Source organism: Erythrolamprus reginae, chromosome 9 (genome assembly GCF_031021105.1).
Source record: "Erythrolamprus reginae isolate rEryReg1 chromosome 9, rEryReg1.hap1, whole genome shotgun sequence".
Classification (NCBI taxonomy): domain Eukaryota; kingdom Metazoa; phylum Chordata; class Lepidosauria; order Squamata; family Dipsadidae; genus Erythrolamprus; species Erythrolamprus reginae.
In genome coordinates, this window is record NC_091958.1 from 22375320 (window position 1) to 22397850 (window position 22531).

The following is a 22531-nucleotide window of genomic DNA, read 5'->3' on the forward strand; positions in this document are numbered from 1 at the left end:
GTGTAAGACCCCAGTATTGCTTTGGATAGTAAGTTAGGCAGCATATAAATTTAATAAATAAAGGGAAATATAAAACGGACATGGCACACTACTAATGAAGCTCACTCATAGCTTAAATACTAAATTTTGACCCAACTAGGGGTTTTTTTTCAGTTGGAAGGAAATTCATTCTAACAAAGTCATTGAATGAGTAAATGATTGCCAGGTTTTGCATTATAGAAATGTTTATAGTACGGCATCGTCCGGATTGAGAAACAGTTAAACAAATCTATGCAGATTCAAAAGATCTACTGCCTCAATAGACTCACACCGTTCTGGGAAGTCTTTGGCTGAAAAATTTTGGTTGGCAGGAGTTGATTATTAAACCGATTTGAACAGTTAAAAATTTAGCTGCGGTTTGCAACTGAAGACTTCGAGCTTTCAAGAATTTTCCTTATTGCATTTGTATTGTTAAAGTGAGAAAAGTGGAAAACGGTGATGTTTTAGATAAATCTACAAGTAGTCCTTGACTTATGACAAGTTTGATCAACCATTATTTGCCACGGAGGAGGAAGTGTGCAAATTACACTAACATTCTTCCTTTGTTTTTCAGGATTGATTTGAATACCTGTGCTGTTCTAGCAATTAAAAAAAACACAAAAAATATTTTGGTTTTTTTCACTCCTTTAAAAATCTATGGCTCTTTTTGTAAGGCAGACCCATTCCATGTAAAGAGCTGTATTTTAGTGTCATCCTCTTTGTTGGTAGACTATTCAAAATTTTGAGCAAAAGTTAGAACAAGCGGGACATTGTTAGTTATGCATTTGTTTTCCTGGGCTATTTTCAGGCACACATATTTAAAAAAAACTTCACGGCTGTGAAAATTAATGGGGCAAATAAACCAATAAATAATAAATCTATTTGGTTTTGAGTTGGTCCAGCCAGATAATTGTGCTTGCCCAGATAAACTCAACCATAACTTCTTTTCTGTACATCCGCACAGTGTTCTTGGTAACATTAGGGAAGTGGTTTGTCACCCATTATGGCTAAAAACGTAGCACCTCTCTAACCAACATCTTCTCATGACCAAGGAATAAGCCTGACTTTGTTTAACTTCTGAAATCAGCCACGGTCAGTTAAGTGCCACTACCTAAAATAGCAAACAGGGAGACCGTGAGTTCTAGTCCGACCTTGGCACAAAGCCAACTGGGTGAATTTGGCTAATTGCTCAACCCTATGTAGAAGAAAATGGCCAACCATTTCAGAAAAAAATCTGACCAAGAAAATCACAAGGATTTATCTAGGCAGTTATTCAAGAATCAGACACGAACAACAGAGGTTGTTGGAAGCCGCGCCGAGTCTTCAGAGAGGGGCGGCATACAAATCTAATAAATTATTATTATTATTATTATTATTATTATTATTATTATCATTATTATTATCGTGCGAGCAGTCACAAGGTATACCATGCCTCTCCAGACCTCTGCAAGCTGCATTGGTTGACAACTGGTTTCCAAACGCAATTCATAGTGTTGGTTATGACTTCAGTGAAGGGTTACAAAAATTTTTACTATCACACTGTGGGTGTGGCTTATTTTGTGGGCGTGGCTTTCCAGACATGTGACCAGGTGAGAGTGGCTTGACGATCATATGACTGGGAATGGCTTAAAGGTCAAGTGACTGGCTTAAAGGTGGCCAACTTGACATCAATCACGTTTGGATTAGGGTGCCTGGCCTCTCCTCACCTCAAAGAGATACAATTTCCCTATCTATTTACTATTACTGAACATCCAAAATATACCCTTTAATTCTATGTATATCTGCCATATATGTAGCCAGTGCAGCTTGCAAGTTTAGCAGACGGATGGCGTAGAGAACAAAGCTGTTACAGGATCTGGTAATCCTGCTAGAAATGCTTCGAAACCTCCTGCCAGAGGGACTGGCGGCTGCTTACTGGGCCGGCGGCGTTTGCGGCGGGAAACAGAGAGCGAGGGGCCCGCCATTTTGGAGGCGGAGCGGGCGGTCTCCTGTGAGGGAGCGAGATCCCCCGATGACGTAGCCGGCACGCAGGTCAACCTGTGATGGCCGACCTCTCGCCTGAACTACAGGGCATGGCCAGCCTGGGTTCAGGAGGGGAGCCGTCCTTGGGGCTTGCTGGCCAGGGCTTCCCAGAGACTGGGAGCGAGCCGTCCCACATGGCATGGCCCAGGGAAGGGGCCAGACGTAAGGAAACCCACTCCCTTTCGCCCGGGCAAGGATCTTTTGCCCTATAGTTGCTTAGAAATGTTTTGGATACAGATTCCGCCCCATTTATAGTATTCACCTCTGCAGGTCATGAATAATTATTTAATTAATTAATTAATCAAATTTCAATAAAGTGACCCCTTATGCCCACTATCTGTGTCCGAGCGTTACTCCACCTCCACCGCAAACAGACCATGAGGTGGGTGAGGTGTCCAACAATGATTTGAGCTCTAAGCACAAGCTTATCTAAGATTATGCTTACCTTCTCTTAGAGAGAAGGGAAAGATAATCGATGATGTTAATACACAACTGCCAGCATTTCCTAGCTTCTTCGAACGAGCGGTGTGGCATAATCAAGGTGCGGCACACGAATTAATTAAATCCTGACCTAATTTACCCAATGCTAGTCATCCAAAGGAAGGAACTATGGAGGATTGGCTTTCTTTCTCATTACAAAATCAAATTATTTCACTAACCGAGATAAACGTCTCCTATCCTAAGATCAGAGATCTGTGTTTTCGGGTATCTGAATCTGAAGTACAGTGGTACCTCTACTTATGAACTTCATTCGTTCCGTGACCAGGTTCTTAAGTGCTAAAAAGAAAATGGCAATTTCGAGACGGGTGGGCGGAGCTCTGTTCTGTTGCTATTACTGGTTCTTCAAACCACCAGCGCCCATTGCTACTGTACGCCCCAACTGGACTGAACTGGTAGCATTTCACCCCTGGGCCACAGGTTTTATGGGTTTCCAAAAGGAATGGAAATATCTTGACCGTTTCCTGGGCTCCAAAATACTTTTAAACATCTTGCACAACCTGTTCCAGGCTTTGCAAGAACACCTTTTAACTTACAGTTTAGTTCAAGTCAGAATTGTGTTTGCTCTCTGCCTTTAATTCAAGTTTAATTAAATCCCGCCAAGCTCCACAATTGGTTACAGGAACAGGAGTTGTCTCGTGCTTATCTTTTAATTGAGTCCCTAATCTCATTTCTACCCAGATTAGCTGGAGCTCCCTGCGGTGGCTTGGGAACCAATCCTTGAGAAAAGTGAACCATGGCACACTATCAGTACTGCTGGCACGCAAAGGGCTTATGAATGTATAAAGTTTATGATTGTTATATGTGATCAACCGCAGTTACCTTTAAGGTGAAATTTAGGTGACTTCTCTGGAGGGGCAGCCGAACTAAAGAATTTGGGAATAAACCCATTTGTATTAAGACAGGTAATTTTGGGGGGCTGGCATCCACGCCACTCAAAACAAACGCAGTTTGAAGTTTGAGAGTTGAACCCATGTTGCAGTCCTGTTTTTTTTCTTTCTTTCTTTAACGTTCTCTGTTGCTGAGCTTGTTCCTTGAAAGATCGGCTGCTTCTGCCTGGGTGCGTCTTAAAGGCGACTTTGCTTTTCACCTAGATTTTGCAGCTCAATCTATTGCGTGTTTTGGCAATGGGCTAGGGCAGTTCCCGAGAAACCTGATTGGCTTCATTTTGTTGGGATGAGAAAGGACGAGTGTGTCTCTTCTTTCTTCCTTTTTCCCTTTCCTTTCCTTCCCCTTCCTTACCCCACTCCCTTCATCCTTTCTTTCTTTTTCTTTCTCCTTCCTTCCTTTCTTCTCTCCCTTCCTTCTTCTCTCTCCTTTCTTTCATTTCCCCCTTTTCCTCTCTCCCTTTCTTCTCTCTCTCCTTTCTTTCATCTCCTCCCTTCCTTTTCTCCCTCCCTCCCTTTTTTTCTGCTTTAATTCCAAAGTGATTTGCTGTTTCAGCAGTACAGCCTGAACCAAAGGAAACAAAGCCAAGAGAGATTTTTAGATATATTTATTTATTAAATTTATTGTCCGCCTGTCTTGCCAAGGGGCTGCAGGGAGGGAGGGGTGTCTGCAACATAGCAGGCACTTTAGAGTTGTACGACTTTAGTGCGTAGTAGGTGTAAATAAGCAAAGTTGAATACTTATGAATTCTTACTTACTACACTTAAGATATATGCTTATTTACACGTACTACTTCTTATTTACACTAACTGTATTCTATTTTACTATACATGCATTATACTAGTATCTCACTACAACTATCTTAGTTACAATAACTCACAGGAACCAACAGATCAATACAGCAACTTCAGAGCACACTTCACACAGAGCAGGATCAGATATCAGAGAGAGAGCACGACCATAGAGCAGAGACTAAAGCTCTTGCATGTCTAAAGACTTTTCATCTGTTGAGGTTGCTGCATGTTGCTGTATTGATCAGTTGGTTCCTGTGAGTTATTGTAACTAAGATAATTGCCTTAGAATGACTCAGCATTCTCTACAGTGTTTCCCAACCTTGGCAACTTAAAGATATCTGGACTTCAACTCTTTGCTAGCTGGGGAATTCTGGGAGTTGAAGTCCAAATATCTTCAAGTTGCCAAGGTTGGGAAACACTGCTCTACCTAGGCCTTCCTTCTGCATTGAGCTATTACCTCAGGATAGTTTATTCCTGTCATGGTTACGGTATTATTTTTGTTAGATGATGATGATGATGATGATGATGATGATAATAATAATAATAATAATAATAATAATAATATATTAGACTTGTATGCCGCTCCTCTCCGAAGACTCGAAGCGGTTCACAAGAAAATATTTTGTGTTTTATGTTTTCAATAAATAATTTTTTTAAAAATCAACAGTGCATCAACCAATTACCCCCAGCGCGTCCTTCTCCCGCCCAGCAGCCCATTCCTGTCAGGGGACGCCAAAAACTTCCGCGCGGGGACCGCGGGCTCACCGCTGCAAATCCTCAGCCCGGGCCGACGTCAAGGCGCCCCCTGGCCGTTCCTGTGCACTGGGCGGGGCGTCACGTGGGCCTCCCTCCGCCCTCGCCGGGCCAACCTCCTCGGCCGCCGGAGAAGCAGAAGCGGTGCGTCCCAGAGCGGGTGGAGAGCCGGTGCCTCCGGGGGCGCGCCGTTCCGCCGCCGCGCATCCCCGAGCGCGCTCCGTCTGTAGGGAGGAGGCCGGGAGCGCAGGTGAGGAGGGGTCCCCACTGGCCCCGCGGAGAGAGAGAGAGAGAGAGACCCCTGGCCGGGAAAAGGGCGCAGAGTTGGGGGAAAAGGGGGGGGGAGCTGGTTGCGCCTGGCTTTCTGGCTGTCCTCTCCTTCGCCTTGGTCCTGGAGGCGCTTTTTGGAGAGGGGGCTTCCCAACCCGGGTTGGGCGCCCGAGAGACACCAGACGAACCTCTGGGGAGGCGCGTGTGTGTTTGGCGGCCTCGTTGGACAACCAGCCCGTCGGGTGGGCGCATGAGAAGCCCCTGGTCCCGTTTGGGGAAGGAAGAGGTGGGGAGGACGCGCGTCCTTGCTGGCGCTTTTGGGGTACCCACGGCCCCTCTCGCAATGGGCCCTTGTGGGGGGGAATGCACCCATTTCCGGAGGGTTTTTTTTTTGGCAGCCGACTGTAGTTTTGCAACGTGCTGCAGTGGGGAAGGAAGCTGGGTTTGTTTGGGGAGGTGTCTCGTGTGAAGCCGACCTCGGATTGGGCATGGCCAAGAACCTGGGTTGCGTTGCATTCCAAAGTCTCTCTTCTCTACCCCAGTGTTTCCTAACCTTGGCGACTTGGAGATATTTGGACTTCAACTCCCAGAATCCCCCAGCCAGCGAATGCTGGCTGGGGAATTCTGGGAGTTGAAGTCCAAATATCTCCAAGTCGCCAAGGTTGGGAAACACTGCTCTACCCAAATGTTGCACAGCGGTGCAACCAACCGCTTCTTTTGCAAAACCTGCGAGCCCTTAAAGTCAGCCTTGACTTGCACATCCCCGGGGGAGTTGAAAAGAAACCCTGGCTCGATAACCAGGATACAAATCTAACCAGCATGGATGAAACCGAGACTGCTCTTAGAACACCTGAAAGCCCTTGAGCAATTAGGCACTGGAAGCAATGTTGCACTGTGCTCTGTGTGCCTGCAAGGTTTGCTGAGGCTCAGCTTCACAACTTTGTCCACTTGTGGTTAGTCCATTTCTTAATTTCTCTTCATTGCTGGCAGCTGCTGACTATGTTTGCATCTGCTTTCTTGGGCCTGGCTCTTCCCTGCAGGGGATATATTCTTGGCACCTGGGCCTTTTGGCAGTTGGCCCATCTGCCCTGCTTGCTTAATTGCAAGGGAGTCCTTGACTTGTGGCCATTCCGTTTAGTAACCCTCTGGGGTTTTATTTATTTTCACCCTGGAGCCAGAATGTTTTTTTTTAAAAGCCCATCACAATTACATTCTCAATGAGGCAGATATGAAACTGTGGGGTCCTTGCTACTCTTTGAAGCTTGCTTTTTTTCTGGGAGACGGTTCATTAACCAAACTAGGTAACACCATCAGGGCTAAGAAGAAATGGGGAGGGGGAGGAATAGAGGAGGGGGGGAGATGAGTGGGAATGAGGAGGAGGAGGAAAACTGTGGGGTCCCTGGTGCACTCTGCAGGCTGCTACTTCAGCTAACTTCTAGCTGTAGTTCAGCAGTCCAAATCTCACCAGGCTCAAGGTTGACTCAGCCTTCCATCCTTCCCAGGTGGGTCAAATGAGGACCCAGATTGTTGGGGGCAAGAGGCTGATTCTGTAAATCTCTTAGAGAGGGCGGGAAAAACACTAAAATGCTAAATGCTGTGCTCTCTGAGCTGGGTGGTTTTCTTCCAGACGTTTCATTACCCAAAGTAGGTAACAACATCAGTGCTAGAAAGGAATGGGGGGGTTTGGGGGGTGGGGAGGGAGGAAGAGAGGAGGGGGTGAGAAGATGAGTGGGAGTGAGGATGCAGAGGAAAACTCTGGGCTTCTTGGTGCACTCTGAGCTTGGGGGTTTTCTTGGAGACCCAAACTAGGTTACATTACCCAAACTAGATGACAACATCAGTACTACGGTAGAAGAGAGGGGTGCTTGCAGAGGGCAGGAGGAGGAAGGGGGGGGGGTCCTTGGTGGCTTTCTGAGCTTCTTTGTTTCTTCCAGATGTTTCATTACCCAAACTGGGTTACATCATCAGTGCTAGAAAGAAATGGGTTTGGGGAAGAGAGGAGAAGGAGGAAGAGAGGAGGGGAAAATGAGTGGGAGGGGGGAGGAGGAGGAAAACTGTGGGGGTTCTTGGTGCTCTCTGAGCTAGGTGGGTTTCTTGCAGACGTTTCAAGACCTGACTAGGTAACGTCATCAGTGTAAGCAATAAGTGTGGTTTGATCTCAGTTTATATTCTAGTGTCTTCCCCTGTCAGTATTTGGTGTGCGTGTGGTCTTAAGAGCTTCTTTGTTTGGCCTGCTTGCTGTTGTTGGCTTCTTTGGCAGTTTTTTTGACTGTGGTCTTGTTTGCTGGATTGTTAATCTGATGTTAGTTAGCCTCGGAGTTAATCTATGTTGATCTGGGGGCTGATTGGTGGTGGAGAAATTGCTCCAGTCTTTTTCTTCCCTTCTGGGCTAGAATAGAGCAGTGTTTCCCAACCTTGGCAACTTGAAGATATTTAGACTTCAACTCCCAGAATCCCCCAGCCGGCAAATGCTGGCTGGAGAATTCTGGGAGTTGAAGTCCAAGTATCTTCAAGTTGCCAAGGTTGGGAAACACTGGAGTAGAGGATAGTCTTCTTTGCAGGGAGAGATGTTGTTAATGTATCTAACCTGAGCCTATTTATTCTATTTACATTTTTTAATGATTCACAATTATTTACAATTTTCAAAGGTACAAGTAGGCTGCAGACAGTCTTCACATTTACAACAGTTCATTTAGTGACTGTTCAAAGTTACAAGGGCACTTTAAAAAAGTGATTTAGGACAGCTTTGCATAGTTATGACTTTTGCAGCATTTATTTATTTAGATTTATAAGCCGCCCATCTCTTGACGGACAATAATACAAAATTTAAAACCTCAATACAGTATTTAAAAACCATTCAACATTCGTTGCTAGTAGCTGGACCAGAGTATTGTTGCTCAGTGTCCCAAGGCCTGCCGGCAAAGCCATGTTTTTAAGGCCTTTCAGAAGGCCAGGTGGGTGGAGGCGGTGCGAATCTCTTGGGGGAGTTGATTCTAGAGGACTGGAGCCACCACAGAGAAGGCCCTTCCCCACTGTCCCGCCAGTCGGCATTGCTTGGCTGACGGGACCTGGAGAAGGCCGATTCTGTGGGATCTAATTGGTCACTGGGACGTGTGAGACAGAAGACGATCCCATAAATAATTTGGTCCTAAGCCATGTAGGGATTTATAGGTGATAATCAACACCTTAAATTGTGTTTGGAGACCGATCGGAAGCCAGTGCCGCTTACGGAGTGATGGGAGTTATATGGGTGTATCTAGGTACACCCATAACAGCTCACACAGCTGCATTCTGGACTAATTGAAGTCTCCCAAAGTTTTTTAAGGGTAGCTCCATGTAGAGCGCATTGCAGTAATCAAGCATCTCCTTTGATCACATGATCAAAATTCAGATGCTTGGCAATTGATTCATACTTAATGCCCATTGCTATGTCCTGCACCCCAGGTGCTGTGGCCTATGAGATGGAGATCTTGCCTCGCAATCGGGAGGTTGTGAGTTCGAACCTAGGTAGAGGCCGATGTAAGGATCTCCTGCTTGGGCAGGGGGTTGGGCTAGATGACCTTCAAGGGTCCCTTCCAACTCTATTAATCTCAATCTGTGATCCGCTTTTGCAACAATTTGCAAAGACAATGAGGAAGCCAGGTTTGCCTAAAAACCAGGTTACTATTTACTTGTTTGTTTGTTTATTTTTATATATATATATAGACATGCAAAACATTACACAGGGCAAAACCCGAACTCAGAACAATCTACATATATATATATATATATATATATATATATATATATATATATATATATATATATTTATTTATTCGATTTTTATGCCACCCTTCCCCTTAGACTCAGGGCGGCTTATAACATGTTAGCAATAGCACTTTTGAACAGAGCCAGCCTATTGCCCCCACAATCCGGGTCCTTATTTTACCCACCTCGGAAGGATGGAAGGCTAAGTCAACCTTGAGACGGTGATGAGATTTGAACCACTGACCTGGAGATATACAGTCAGCTTTAGTGGTCTGCAGTATACCGCACTCTACCCACTGCGCCACCTTGGCTCATTACATACATTCACTTAATGACTCTGTCCTTAACAACGACGATGGTTTATACAATCTCTTAATCATTAACAATCATTTCACTTATCTTTCCTAAAATTTAAGAGACTGTTCATTTGTGTGTTTGTATGAGAATTTTTTTAAAAAATCTAACAAACCCCCCCCCCCCCCAGCTATGGTGGTTTGCTCCAGAACCGTTCTGGCTGGGGAATTCTGGGATTTGAAGTCCACCCATCGTAAAAGTGGGTGAAGTGGAAGCACGCCGGCATACAGAGCTTTCTTGCTCTGCTCTTCCCGCCGAGACCCAGCCCTTGCAAAAACAGGGAAGGAAACTAATTGTCCACCCCACTTCCTTGCTGCGTTTCCCGTTGATCGGGTGGCGAGAGGGTTAGCAGCAGCAACAAGACTAGCTGTGAATTGGGGTTAAAAATAAAGAAAGGCACTTGTATTTTTCGGAGTATGAGATGCACCTTAGTTTTGGGGAAGGGAAATCTACTGATCAGGTATTCATCTGGCTAGCATTCTTAGTCTGGTCAGCTTCAGCATATCATTTTACCCCCTGGTTAAGGCTAAAAAAACATTTTTCGGAGGGAGTGGCAATGAAAATAAGCCTGCAAAGACTTAGGGCTGGAAAAAAAACTTATTCGAAGGGAGAAGGAATGAAAACCTGCAAGCTGGGAAGTTTGTTAGCACCTTGATAGGGCTCCGGCCCTCTGGAATCAACTCCCCCCAGAGATTCGTACTCCCTCCCCCCGCCTCGCTGTTCCGCAAGAATCTGAAAACCTATTTATGCCACCAGGCTTGGGATCACTAGTCCCTAGCCTCTTTTCAACGGGTTTGTGGCATATTTGTAGTTTGAATCTGAACGAATGGTTTTTAATGGTTTAACCTTTTTTAGAATAGTTTTCGATTAGCTATTTATATTAATTGGATTTCAGACGTGTTATTGTATATTGTATATTGTTCTTTTGATATGTTGTGAGCCGCCCCAAGTCCACGGAGAGGGGATGCATACAAGTCCAATTAATAAATTAATTAATAAATAATTCAAACGAACAATAAAAAGTGAGCGCAATATTAAGACTCACCTATATCGCCTGGCTTGGGGCAATTAGGTCTCAGCCCCCTGGCCAACGAAATGAGATGTATGTTGTATGATTGAACTGATGAAAAAATATTGGATTTTTAGATTGTAATTTTAAATTTACAGTAATTAGATTTGCCATTGTAGTTGTATTGTTATGTTATATGCTGTGAGCCTCCCCAAGTCCTTGGAGAAGGGCGGCATACAAATCTAATAAGTAAGTAAGTAAATAAACAAACTAATTAACTCTTCCGAGTCCCTGGAGGCTCATTTACTCAAGGTGTCAATATTTACTCAAAAGTTGTAGAGGGGATGAAGAAAGTGACAGTTGTCCAAACTTGAATAGAAATGGATTGAGAAATAAAAAATATTTTTTTTACAATGGATTGAGAAGCGTATTGCTGTAGGCAGCTGTTTAAATTCGCCCAAAAGATTTGTTTCGTGCCCAACCACCATAATTTTGTTCTTCTCTTGGCCTCTTTGTCTTCGAGCTGCCTCTTTTGAGCCCAAAGTCTTGTTGTGGCTTGGTTTGCTGCTTCCAGATGTTTATCCTGTCTAAACAGTTACATTTGTTCTGCGTCTTCTTTTTGGAGCCCAAATGTCTTTTCAGGTGTTGAGTAAATTCTTTTGGTGCGATCTCAAAAAAAACACAGAGGAGCTAAAGTTTTTAGGGTTTAGAGCAGAGGACTTCAAACTTGGCAACTTTAAGACTTGTGGACTTCAACCCCCAGAATTCTACAGCCAGCATAGGAAGTTGAAATCCACAAAGTTGCCAAGTTTGGGAACCCCTGGTTTAGAGACTATTTCTATAGAAATTGTACTATAGACTTGAGACAGCTGCCTTTTCATTATAAGGTATTACTTGTCCAGGGAGGTTTGGCGAAGGCTGCACTGTAATTTTTCCTACTGGCCATTTGCAATGTAGAAGACAAAGATGAGTATTGTTTGGTTTGCTTCACGTCTTCCCATCCCACAGGGAGTAAGATAGATGTTGCTGAACCAACATCTATGGTGGCTTATGCATTGTCTTAAAGTCATGAAAAGATTATAGCAATACAATTTAGACTTATATACCACTTCATAGTGCTTTACAACCCTCTCTAAGCAGTTTACAGAGTCAGCCTATTACCCCCAACAATCTGGGTCCTTATTTTACCAACCTCAGAAGGATGGAAGGCTGAGTCAACGTTGAGCCTACTGAGATTCGATCTGCCAAACTGGTGGCAGCTGGTGATCAGCAGAAGTAGCTTGCAGTACTGCAATCTAAGCACAACGCCAAGGCTAGAACGTAATCTTTTAAAATTATGTTCAGAACATAATCTATCTGACTCTGTGGTTTCTTCCCCCAAACTCCCAAAACCTTAACCTTAGACCAGTGTTTCCCAACCTTGGCAACTTGAAGATATTTGCACTTCAACTCCCAGAATTCCCCAGCCAGCATTTGCTGGCTGGGGAATTCTGGGAGTTGAAGTCCAAATATCTTCAAGTTGCCAAGGTTGGGAAACACTGCCTTAGACTATCTACTGTCGACCTCACCCCATTCCTAAGGGGACATGGATAAGTGCACCAGCATGCTTACCATCCCTGTCCTAATGTTCCCTTTTATTCGTATCCATTTCATGTATTAATAACCATATTTATACCTATATCTGTTATTTAATACATGCATGCATGTATTAGATTACAGATATAGTAAGATAGAATAGAATTCTTTATTGGCCAAGTGTGATTGGACACAGAAGGAATTTGTCTTGGTGCAAATGCTCTCAGTCTACATAAAAGAAAAAAAAGTAAGTAAGTAAATAATAAATAATACTTTTTTTTGTAAAAGTATAGACTAAGGTGTCAGTTTGTTAATAAGGAAACTGAAAGGCGTTGATTGCAGAAAAGCATAAACCAGGCAAAAAAGATGAAGAAAAAAAAAGAAGGAAAATGCTACGGTTTTTATTGCCTTATTATACGATGCATTAAGGCATGTGTCGCGGTGGTCTAATGGTGGCGATGCTCACCTCCCACTCGGAAGGTTGAGAGTTTAAACCTAGGTAGTTGCGGATAAAAAGTTATCTGCTGTGAACGTGGCATAGGCGTCAGGAAGGGCATCCAGACAGTAAACGCTCAACTCCATCCAGTCGTCCCAATTCTACTCCAGGTGAAGGGATAACAGAGTTGTGAAAGGGAGTTTTATTGTATGGTAGAGGGCTATGATTCCAGAGCAAAGCATGGTGCATTCTGTTGCTATCGTGAATGCAAGCATGAATGCATGATTCTTACATAGAAAAATCCACAATTTTGAATGACATACAAATCCACCTTTTAAGTTTTAGTTCGGCAATGATTTGAAGTTAGAATTTAATTCTCTGTCAAATATATTCTTAAAGGATGCAATTATTCTGAGCATATTTTTATAACTTAGCTGTTTTTCCAAGGAAGGAATCAAATATTTTTTTCTATTTAAGAAGTATATATATAGCATTTTTGAAGTACTGTACTTAGCATATACAAAGCTAACTCAGTATTCTTTGGAAGGATGTATAGTTTCGTAAAGTTTAATTTAAAAAAATTTCCAATTGTAGCAGGAATTTGACTTCCAAATTTTGGTGCGTGGGTCATTTTTACAAAACGATTGTTACATTTTTAAGCTTTTACAATACCATAATGAAATATGAAACATATTTTGTATTTTCACTTAATACAACTGCTTCTGAAAACAAATCCATAATCTTTTAGATTTACAATACTTTAATCTTCTGGGCTTTACTTTAATCTCCCAGATTAAAAGATGCATAAATTAAGCTCCAAGTTAGCGATTCTGGTTTGGTATGTTTAGCTCAGTGTTTTTCAACCAGTGTGCCGTGGCACACTAGTGTGCCGCGAGACATGATCAGGTGTGCCGCGAAGAAGGAAGCTCAGGTTTTGCTGAAAGAGAGAGAGTGAGAGAGAGAGAGAGAAAGAAAGAGAGAAAGAGAAAGAAAGAGAGAGAGAGAGTGTGAGAGAAAGAAAAGCGAAAGAGAGAGAAAGCAAGAGTGAGAGAGAAAGAAAGAGAGAGAGAAAAGGAGAAGGGAGAGAGAGAGAGAGAGAGAAATGAACAAAAAGGGGAGGAAAAAGAGAAATGAGAAAATGATTGAGACAGAGAATGAGAAGAAAGAGAGAGAAACAAAAGAGAGAGAGAAGTGACTCTTGATTTAAAGCATATGATAAAAAGCCAAAGAATAAGAGAGAGAAAAAACCCTGCCCTCACCTGTTTTTGGAAATGGTTCAGGAGTGTATACACACACACACACACACACAAGGGTGGGGAGGAGACAGGGATGGAAAAAGAGAATGTCTTGGGGTGTCATTTTGTGTCATTTGGGTTGGTGGTGTGCCCCAGGATTTTGTAAATGTAAAAAATGTGCCATGGCTCAAAAAAGGTTGGGAAACACTGGTTTAGCTCACCCTCTGAAGCATGTCATTTTGCTGTTTATAACCGTGTTTTCTATTTTTTTAAAACATGATCTTTTATGCAAACTTGTAATGAATGAAAGCAGTTTGCTTTAATGCACAGAATATAGAATATAAATTAGATAACTTGCAACATTCAAAGACTTGTAAAGTTTTACAACTTAAGGCTTGTAAACAGAGGAGGTATTCACTTACCTTCCCTACCGGTTCACAAATGTTGAGTGCACACTTCTTACACGCATGTGTATGGCCTTCTGCACATGCGCTGTACTTGCGCACGCTGCTAGAACACATGCGCATTGCTTCAAACTGTGCTTAGAAGGCATAGCGCTAGGCAGGTGGGCGGGTCCACCTCTTGGTTGTTACTACCAGTTTGCCCGAACCAGCTGAATACCACTTCTGCTTATAAAGTTTTACTAACGAAATAGAAATCCGATCAAAAAGGTTTATCCATTCCAGCAAGATTTGACAAGGTCACAAATCATTCCTCCATAGTAAATGGTGTTGAATTTAATTCATTTAAATTGTGCATTTAGATTGTGCATTTGATAATCTTGCTGCAGTTAAGCAGATATTGAAATAATCTTCAAAGGCTTTTTCTAATTTTCTATTTTTTCAAATTGTATTTTCATCAGAAAAGGAAAAGTTCTACCTTGAATTGAATGTTAATATTCAAAATCCTCTGAATCAAAGAATGTACTTGAATCAGTTTTTAAAACTTTTTTACATGCCTGCCAAGCATGATAAAATGTACATTTACAATATATATTTTGAATGCCTTTATACATTCTAGAATCTAGATGATCCCTCTAGCATAAAAAACCAATGATATATTATTTTGTAGAAATTTTCTTTAAAATCATAACACAACGTAAATTTTAGCCCTTTCAGCCACATATTTTCCAAGTGGTCTATCTTTATATTATAATCAAAGTTCTTGGCCTACTTTATCACACGTTCTTTAACCTGTTCTTCCTCTCTTTCTAAATTTCAACAAAAAATTATACAGTTTAGCAACTATCCATTCATCGTCAGGATATTAACTCTTCCTCTGTGCTTTTAAAATTGCAATCTTTATTACCTTGAGATGCCATTTCCTCAGTTCAAAAAAATTGTATATACAGTACACTGCTAATTAGGAAGGAAGAAGTAGAGATTTTGTTCAAGCGAGGCATATAAAAGAAAGTTTAACAGTGTCCCACTGCTATTTGCAAAAATTAAATGAAGATTTATTTTCTCTAGTTTTGACTGCTGATAATTTTAAATGCTTTTGGAGATGCAGAAAGCAGAACTTGGAAAAGCTTGATACATTTTTCTTTTTCTAATTATTCCTCTTTCAAACTTTATTAAGATGACTAAAAGAGGCAATGATTAACTTTAGGAGTGGAATATGCTACACTATAGTATTTGAGTAACCTGTAGATATGCTCAATTTATCATATATTTGGTTTCCTGAAAACCTGGGCAAACCTAGTGATTTTTTAAAAAGGATCTTATTCAAATCTATATCAGCTTGAATATAAACAAACCCTAGAATTTATAGAACAGTCTGGCAATGTAGTACATCCATTGACTTTGTGAATTAGTTCTATGAAAGTTGTTTACAAATTAGGTAACACTCTGTGTTTCTTTTTCTGTCTTAAAACAAAAGTAATAAAATTTGTTTTGTGTATTTCCAAAACCTGTTAATGATATAGTAAACATGTTTGCTTAATTGAAGCACAGTATACAATTACGGTAATTGAAAGCTAGAATGTATATTGTATTGGAAAATATTGTCTTTGTTTGAGCCTGGGGAATAACCCAAGAGAAATTTGACAGGTTGGAGAAAAATGCTACTGAATTAATCCAGATAACAGAAGCTGAATTCAAGTAATGTACAATTTATTTATTTTATAAAAGACTTTTTCCTTCTCTGATTCAAAAAAATTGCAATTTTTCTTAGGTATACATTTCATAATTTAGAGGAAAAAACAGGTTTTATTTTATTTTATTTTTATTGTTTTTTTCTTTAAATATATCATTTTTTCACATCTAAATTTTATACTTTACAATTCACATATCTGTTTACATTATATGATATCTTTCCATTGTTCTGATTCTTAACCTTTTCCACACTACCACTCTGTTTTTCTCTAATTTTTCCCATCCAATTATATCATTTTGTCCAAAACTTATAATAGTCCGACTCACTTTCTCCTTTCAATTCTATTGTCAATTGGTCCATTTCTGCACATCTGTATGGTTTGTCAGTCAATACATTTTCCACTGGAGATTTGTCATCCTTCCAATATTGGGCATAAGCTATTCTTGCTGCAGTAATAATGTGTAGTGATAAATATTTTATATCCTTTGGTTGCTACTTCTATATTATCCCTAGTAAAAAGAATTCTGGAATCTATTCCATCTGTCTTCCTGCTATCTGTTGTAGCCATCCATGAATCTTTCCCCAATACTTCTTAGCTTTAGGACACAACCACTACGTGTGAAACCTACATCTCCTTTACACTTCCAATAAGAATTATGCACGGTTACTAAATGATTCAATGAAGATATTATATATGGAGGTGATTTATATTAATTTAACATGTTAAAAGTTTAGGGATATATATATATATCAACATATATATATATAACATATTTTTGCTGAATTTGAAAATGAAGGGAGGCTAGTATACATCTATATATATATCCATATGCTGTATGTGTGTGTGTGTGTGTGTGTGTGTGTGTGTGAGACATGTCTTTTTGCTGAATTTGAAAATTAAGGGAGACTAGGATAGATCTATTTCAGCTTTATTTTGGCCTCATCAGCTAGCCATACCCATTGGGACTTGAACCTGCAACCTTTGCCTTGTAAGGCAGAGAATTATCCTCTAGGCTACAGTATCCAATCCCTTCAGCTCTGCACCAGGGAAGGGTTACATATTTTTGTGTCGAATCACCCTGGTGTATATATATATACAAAATTTACGAAAACAAATATATATATATATATATATATATATATAGGGATTGGATACTGTAGCCTAGAGGTTAATTCTCTGCCTTACAAGGCAAAGGTTGCAGGTTCAAGTCCCAGTGAGGGTATGGATAGCTGAGATGAGGCCAAAATAATAGATCTATCCTAGTCTCCCTTAATTTTCAAATTCAGCAAAAACATGTGACATATACATATACATATACAAGAGGCAAAAAGGAGCTGTGATGTTCCTTCAATATACCAGGGTGATTCGACACAAAATGTAACCCTTCCCTGGTACAGAGCTGAAGGGATTGGATACTGTAGCCTAGAGGATAATTCTCTGAAATAGATCTATCCTAGTCTCCCTTAATTTTCAAATTCAGCTTAAACATGTGACATATATATATATATATACACACACACACACACACACACACACACACACACACACAGTATATGTATGTATGTATATACGTATGTATGTTTGTTTGTTTGTTTGTATGTATGTATATATGTATATGTACACACATAAACTACTTTGGGTTATATTTCAACACTAATTAACTTGTTAAACACTGCAATTTTAATTTGTAGAATTTTACCTGCAATATTTTTTTAAAAATGCATTTAAAAACCCCTCTGTTTGTACTCAGAGGTGACCCTAAAAGAAAGCAGTATAATTGTGGGAGGGGTGGTTTCCCTTTAGCTGGGGAGGAGAATATGTCCACTTGTAACCATCCACATGTAGGAGAAGGAGTGGCAGAACCTGGGGGAGGAGTTAAAGGAGGGATCAGTCTAGAATTCTTACATAGTCAAAAGCAAGCGAAGTCCAACTTCCCTTGAATTCCATGAACCCTTATCAAACTCCAAGCAGACGCTAGCTGTTAGTTGAGAAGAATCCAATGCATAGGCATATGTAGCAATAAATCAATGTAATTGAACCTTCATGATTGTACTTCGTCTTTCACGTCTGACACCGCATCAGTTTTGTCCTTCCAGGACAAAACACAACCTATAATCTTGCAGATTCATGCTGCGACTTTAGGAGATCTCTTGAATTTTTGCTGAGGTTGACTTGTCTGTGATGGCTCAAGTTTTATCGGCTTCTATGACAACCCTGGATCTGTCTCAAATTTTTATTTAGTCTGACTCATATTGCCGAGCGTACACTCAGTTGGTATTTTTGTGGTCTCACCATCTGGTTGGCTTGAGTTTCCTTCAAGGCCCTGTTGGGTTGAGGGACCTCCTTCATTCTTGGAATCTGATGGACTTGAATGAAGGACTTCTGGCTAACATAGCTGGTAGCCTTGCTGGTGCCTGGAAATAAGGAAATGGGATGATTATGCACCGCAAGGCTGAATATTTTTTTCCAAGCCACAGTTCAGTACATAGATACTTTTATGGTTTTCTGAAGAAATGGGGCTAGATGTTTTGAGAGAATGGCTGGAATACAAGTAGTTGAAGAGTGGATGGAAGTAACCAAGCATAGGCCATGGTCCATTTGAGGGCAATGAATTTGGGGCCAAAGCATATTTTTTTGCCCAGGCATCTGTTCAAGGTTAGCTAGTTAGACCTCTCATCAGTTGTAAGAGATCTTTGCATTTTAGGAAATGACATTTTCCTTGAGTCTTAAGGTTCAACCTAATCATCATTTTGCAAGGAGAAAGAGCCAAACTTAATATTGTTGTACCAAATCTGGTAGCATGGTTTGAAAAAAAAGCACACCATCACCTTTACTCTAGATCAGGAGAGGTTCTTGTCCACAATTGTCCACTTTTGGTCACATTAGCACAAACCTTGGCAACTTTAAGACCCGTGGTCTACAACTTCCAAAATTGCAATGACCTGTGGGGAATTCTGGGAGTTGAAATCTCTCACAGGTCTTAAAGTTCCCAAAGTTGGAATCCTCTCCTGATCTAGAATGAAGATGATGTGGAGCGATAGACGGGACACAAAATATTATGGACAGTGAATTTCTTTAATGACTAATTAACGATTGAGAGGCATTTCTATCTTTTATTCATAAATTAGAATTGTGGAGTTGGATAGAACCAGAAAGATGATCCATCTTCTGAAAAAATAAGGAAAATAATTGAGTAGTGGCTGTCCAGACTTCGTAAAATTCTCCAGAGGTGGAGAGCCACAGATAGACATGTTGTATGTGGATAGATCAAACTAGCAAGAATTGTTATTTAAAATTAAATGATTTTAGGTATCCATCATTTAACACCTATTTTTTTTGTCGCAGTTTTTGTGGGAGAAATGGAGAAGAGTCCTTGCCCATGATCTCTAGTATACCTTTCATTTAGATCAGTGGTTCTCAACCTGAGGGTTGGGACCCCTTTGGGGGTCAAACGACCGTTTCACAGGGGTTGCCTAAGACCATGGGAAAAGACAAATTTCCCATGGTGTTAGGAACTAAAGCTTCTATTCTGGCGCCTTGGAACATATTTTTTACAATCCAACCATTACAGTGAGGGGTGTCCCTCTGACCTTCCTGCCAATCAGCTTAAAGCTCTGTTGGAAGAATTGACGCTAGACTTATGGTTGGGGGTCACCACAGCATGTGGAACTGTATTAAGGGGTCGCAGCATTAGAAAGGTTGCGAACCAGTGATCTAGATGAACATTAAGACTGTGTCTTTTCCCTGACCACGAATCTTCTCTCAGAATTAACGTCTTGGGTTCCAAATACTCATAGTGCATGTCTAAAATCTCAGTCACTTTTGTTGGCCTGTTCCCAACCTGTTCAATGATATCCTTCTGGAAATAAAGAGCTAGAACAGCAATAGCAATCGCATTTTGTCTTACGATATTTTCCAGCGTATAAGATGCACCAAAGTATAGGACGCACCTTAGTTTTGGGGTAGGAAAATAGGGGGGGGATCTGCCTACCAGATATTCATCTGCCTAGCGTCCTTAGTTTGGTCAACTTCAGCAAATCATTTTATCCCTGGTTTGGGCTGAAAAAAAATCCTTTTTCAGAGGGAAGCAATGAAAACAAGCTTGCAAAGGGCTGAAAAAACCTTCTTTGGAGTAGCAATTAAAAAATCCTGCTAGCCGGGAAGATCGTTAGCACCTCATTAGGGTTGAAAAAAAAACTTTTTCGAAGGGAGTAGCAGTGAAAACAAGCCTGCAAGAGTTGGGAAGATGTTTAGCACCTTGTTAGGGTTGGGGAAAAAAGCTTTGAAAAAGCTACGTTTGGAGTATAAGATGCACCCAAATTTTCAGCCTCTTTAAGGGGGTGAAGGTGTGTTCTCCGTACTGAAGGAGCGGGTCCAGCAGTCACATGGGTTGCTCATGTCCAATCCGGTGGAACTGAGCCTAGTATTAAAAAAGCTTGCCGGATCCGCCCCTTCCCCAGAATTCGCTCAGTTCGCATATCCTGCGGTTGTATTGTGATAGCTCGTTCAACATTCTAACACCTTCCCTTCGATCTTTCCTTCAAAAAGTAGTAAGATTTATTGTCTTTATTTATTTACTTGCACTAATTGCGCCAGCCGTTTAAAAGAAAAAAAGAAAAAAAGCGGCTCGGCTTTTTTCCTTGGGAGAAGTTGCGGTTTCGTTTTCCCCCGGCGGTTTTGCCGGTTACGATTCCTGCGGCCGCTTGTGGATTCTTCTAATCCTTTGGCCTGGAGGTCCTGGTGCAAGTATTTATCCATTGAATTATTGATTATTTATTGTATACAAATATTTAAGGGCTTATAAAATACCTCCTGCGGAGTGAGACGCCTTCCAGTCTCCTGGACTTAGTCGATCGCTTTTCCCTTAAGAAATTCTACGAAGCGATTTTTTCGGCGCGAAGGCCTTCGCGCCCTTTTTTAAAATCTAGGCCTCTCGTGTTGGCCTTCTGCCAGCCGCGTAGGCCTCAGTCCACCGCGTGGATCCGGGAGCGGGCCTTGGGGGTCCCAGGCTAAATTCTCCACCGGCTAAGCCTCCAACCAGAGTGCCTTGGTTTACTTAATTATAAAGTTTAGGGAGGCTGGCCCCGCTGGATTTGGGGGCACGAACTCTGGGTTTGCCCAGATTGTCCTCACGTTTCAGCAGCTTCGAGGCCTCGAAGCAGGATCCATTCCTCTTGGGAAGTCCTTGAAATTCTTCTCCTTATAATTCAGTTATTGGCTCAGCCTTGTCTTCTGTTAATTGTCAGACTATGGCTACTTTTCCCAAGAGAGGCACAACTAAAGGTCCCAGAGAGGCCAGGCCTACAGGCGATGAGATTACTAGTATCCCCCAGGCCTCTTCCTCCTCTTCTCCAGGGGCCCGCCCCTCGACCAAGGTCACCAGGGCCGAGAAGAGAAGGGACCTAGCCCTACAAAAAATCCATGACAAATCAGCAAAACGTTTGAAAGTGCAGGCCCAAGTAATCAGTAGTCAAGACCCACCAGAGGCCTCTAGTCTGCCTCCTTCTGGGGTCCCTGTGTTATCTCTGGATGAGCCAAACCTAGACAGACCCCAACCTAACCTATGGGGCATAGGTCCAGAGGAACCAGATATTATTGAAGATTCCCCCCAGCCAGGATCCTCCCAGGCCTTTAGGGATTCTTCTGCCATTTCTGCTGATATTTCCAGTTTACCTCCTGAGTTCCAATCTATTTTTGCTGTGTTGTCCAAAGCCATTGATGCCAAACTCTCTACCATCAATGAGCTTCCCTTACCTCTTCCTCCTTCTCGTCCCTCCCGCCCCTTGGGTTCTTCCCCAGCGGTCAGAGCTCCTATTCAGGATGATTCAGAATCCTCCCAGGATGAATATGAGGATGTAGAGGAGGATGAGGACCCTTTTCAGGGCTTATCAGATGATGAGGAATCCCAAATAAAGGTCCCTCCTCCAATTACTATTTTTCCTTCTCAATTATTCAAATCTCTCCTCCTCAAAGCTAGAATTTCTACGGGATTAGCGGCCCAGGAGAAACAAGCCTCCACTTCCACTGATCCCCCGGAGGAGAATTTACCTTACTTCACAGAGGAACAGGAGGATAACGAGGTAATTCCTATGCCTAAATTGTTTAAAGATGCCTTACTCAAACAGTGGGATTTTCCAGCCTCTGGCCTTAATCCCTCCACCAAGGACAGAAAGTTGTATAAACTTTCCTCTTCCTATGAAGAGCTTCTATCCTTTCCCAAACCAGATGAACCTGTCAAGATTCTTCACTCGGCAGCGGCTGTGCCAGGCGAGGCGGAGGAAGTTCTCCGCCCAGAGGACAAGCGCATCGAGCAAATGCTCAAAAGAGGATTCACCGCTGATTCCTGGGCCATTAAAAGTTCTGCAGCGGCCTCCTTTTTCTCCAGAGCCATGCTGCTGTGGCTTCGCCAACTTCAACAGCACATTCCTCCCGATGACTTGAGAGGTCAACAAGACTTCAACAAGGTCTTTGCAGCTGCCCAGTACGTGGCTGATGCCACCTTGCAATCTACTAGATTTTCTGCTAAGTCTATTGCAGCTTCTACAACGGCAAGAAGACTCCTATGGATTCGCCCTTGGCAGGCGGGAGTTCGCCAAAAGTGGCAGTTATCCCAGGGCCCCTTAAAGCGCGACCTTCTCTTCGGTGATCTTCTGGATCCACTCCTCACGGAAACCACGGACAAGAAGAAAGTTTTGGGTCCAACCACAAAAAAGGCTACCAAAACGCAGTCCTTTCGTCGCCCAGGGCGCCAGCAAGATCAAGCGGCTTCCTATCAGAGATCTCCAGGTCAGTATTCCCCCCGCTTTCGTTCCCAAGGTAGGAACTCCAGGGGTAGAG

At 42.0% G+C, this 22531-nt stretch overlaps 1 protein-coding gene across 2 annotated transcripts in view; it reads left to right on the forward strand.

The window, feature by feature from the left end:
• The first annotated feature begins 5042 nt into the window (after positions 1-5042).
• PLCG2 (phospholipase C gamma 2) overlaps positions 5043-22531 on the forward strand; it is a 142983-nt gene continuing 125494 nt past the window's right edge. For both annotated transcript variants that reach the window (XM_070760457.1, XM_070760456.1), the window contains exon 1: positions 5043-5223. The gene's annotated coding sequence lies outside the window, so the exon portion shown is untranslated. The remainder of the gene's footprint in view (positions 5224-22531) is intronic.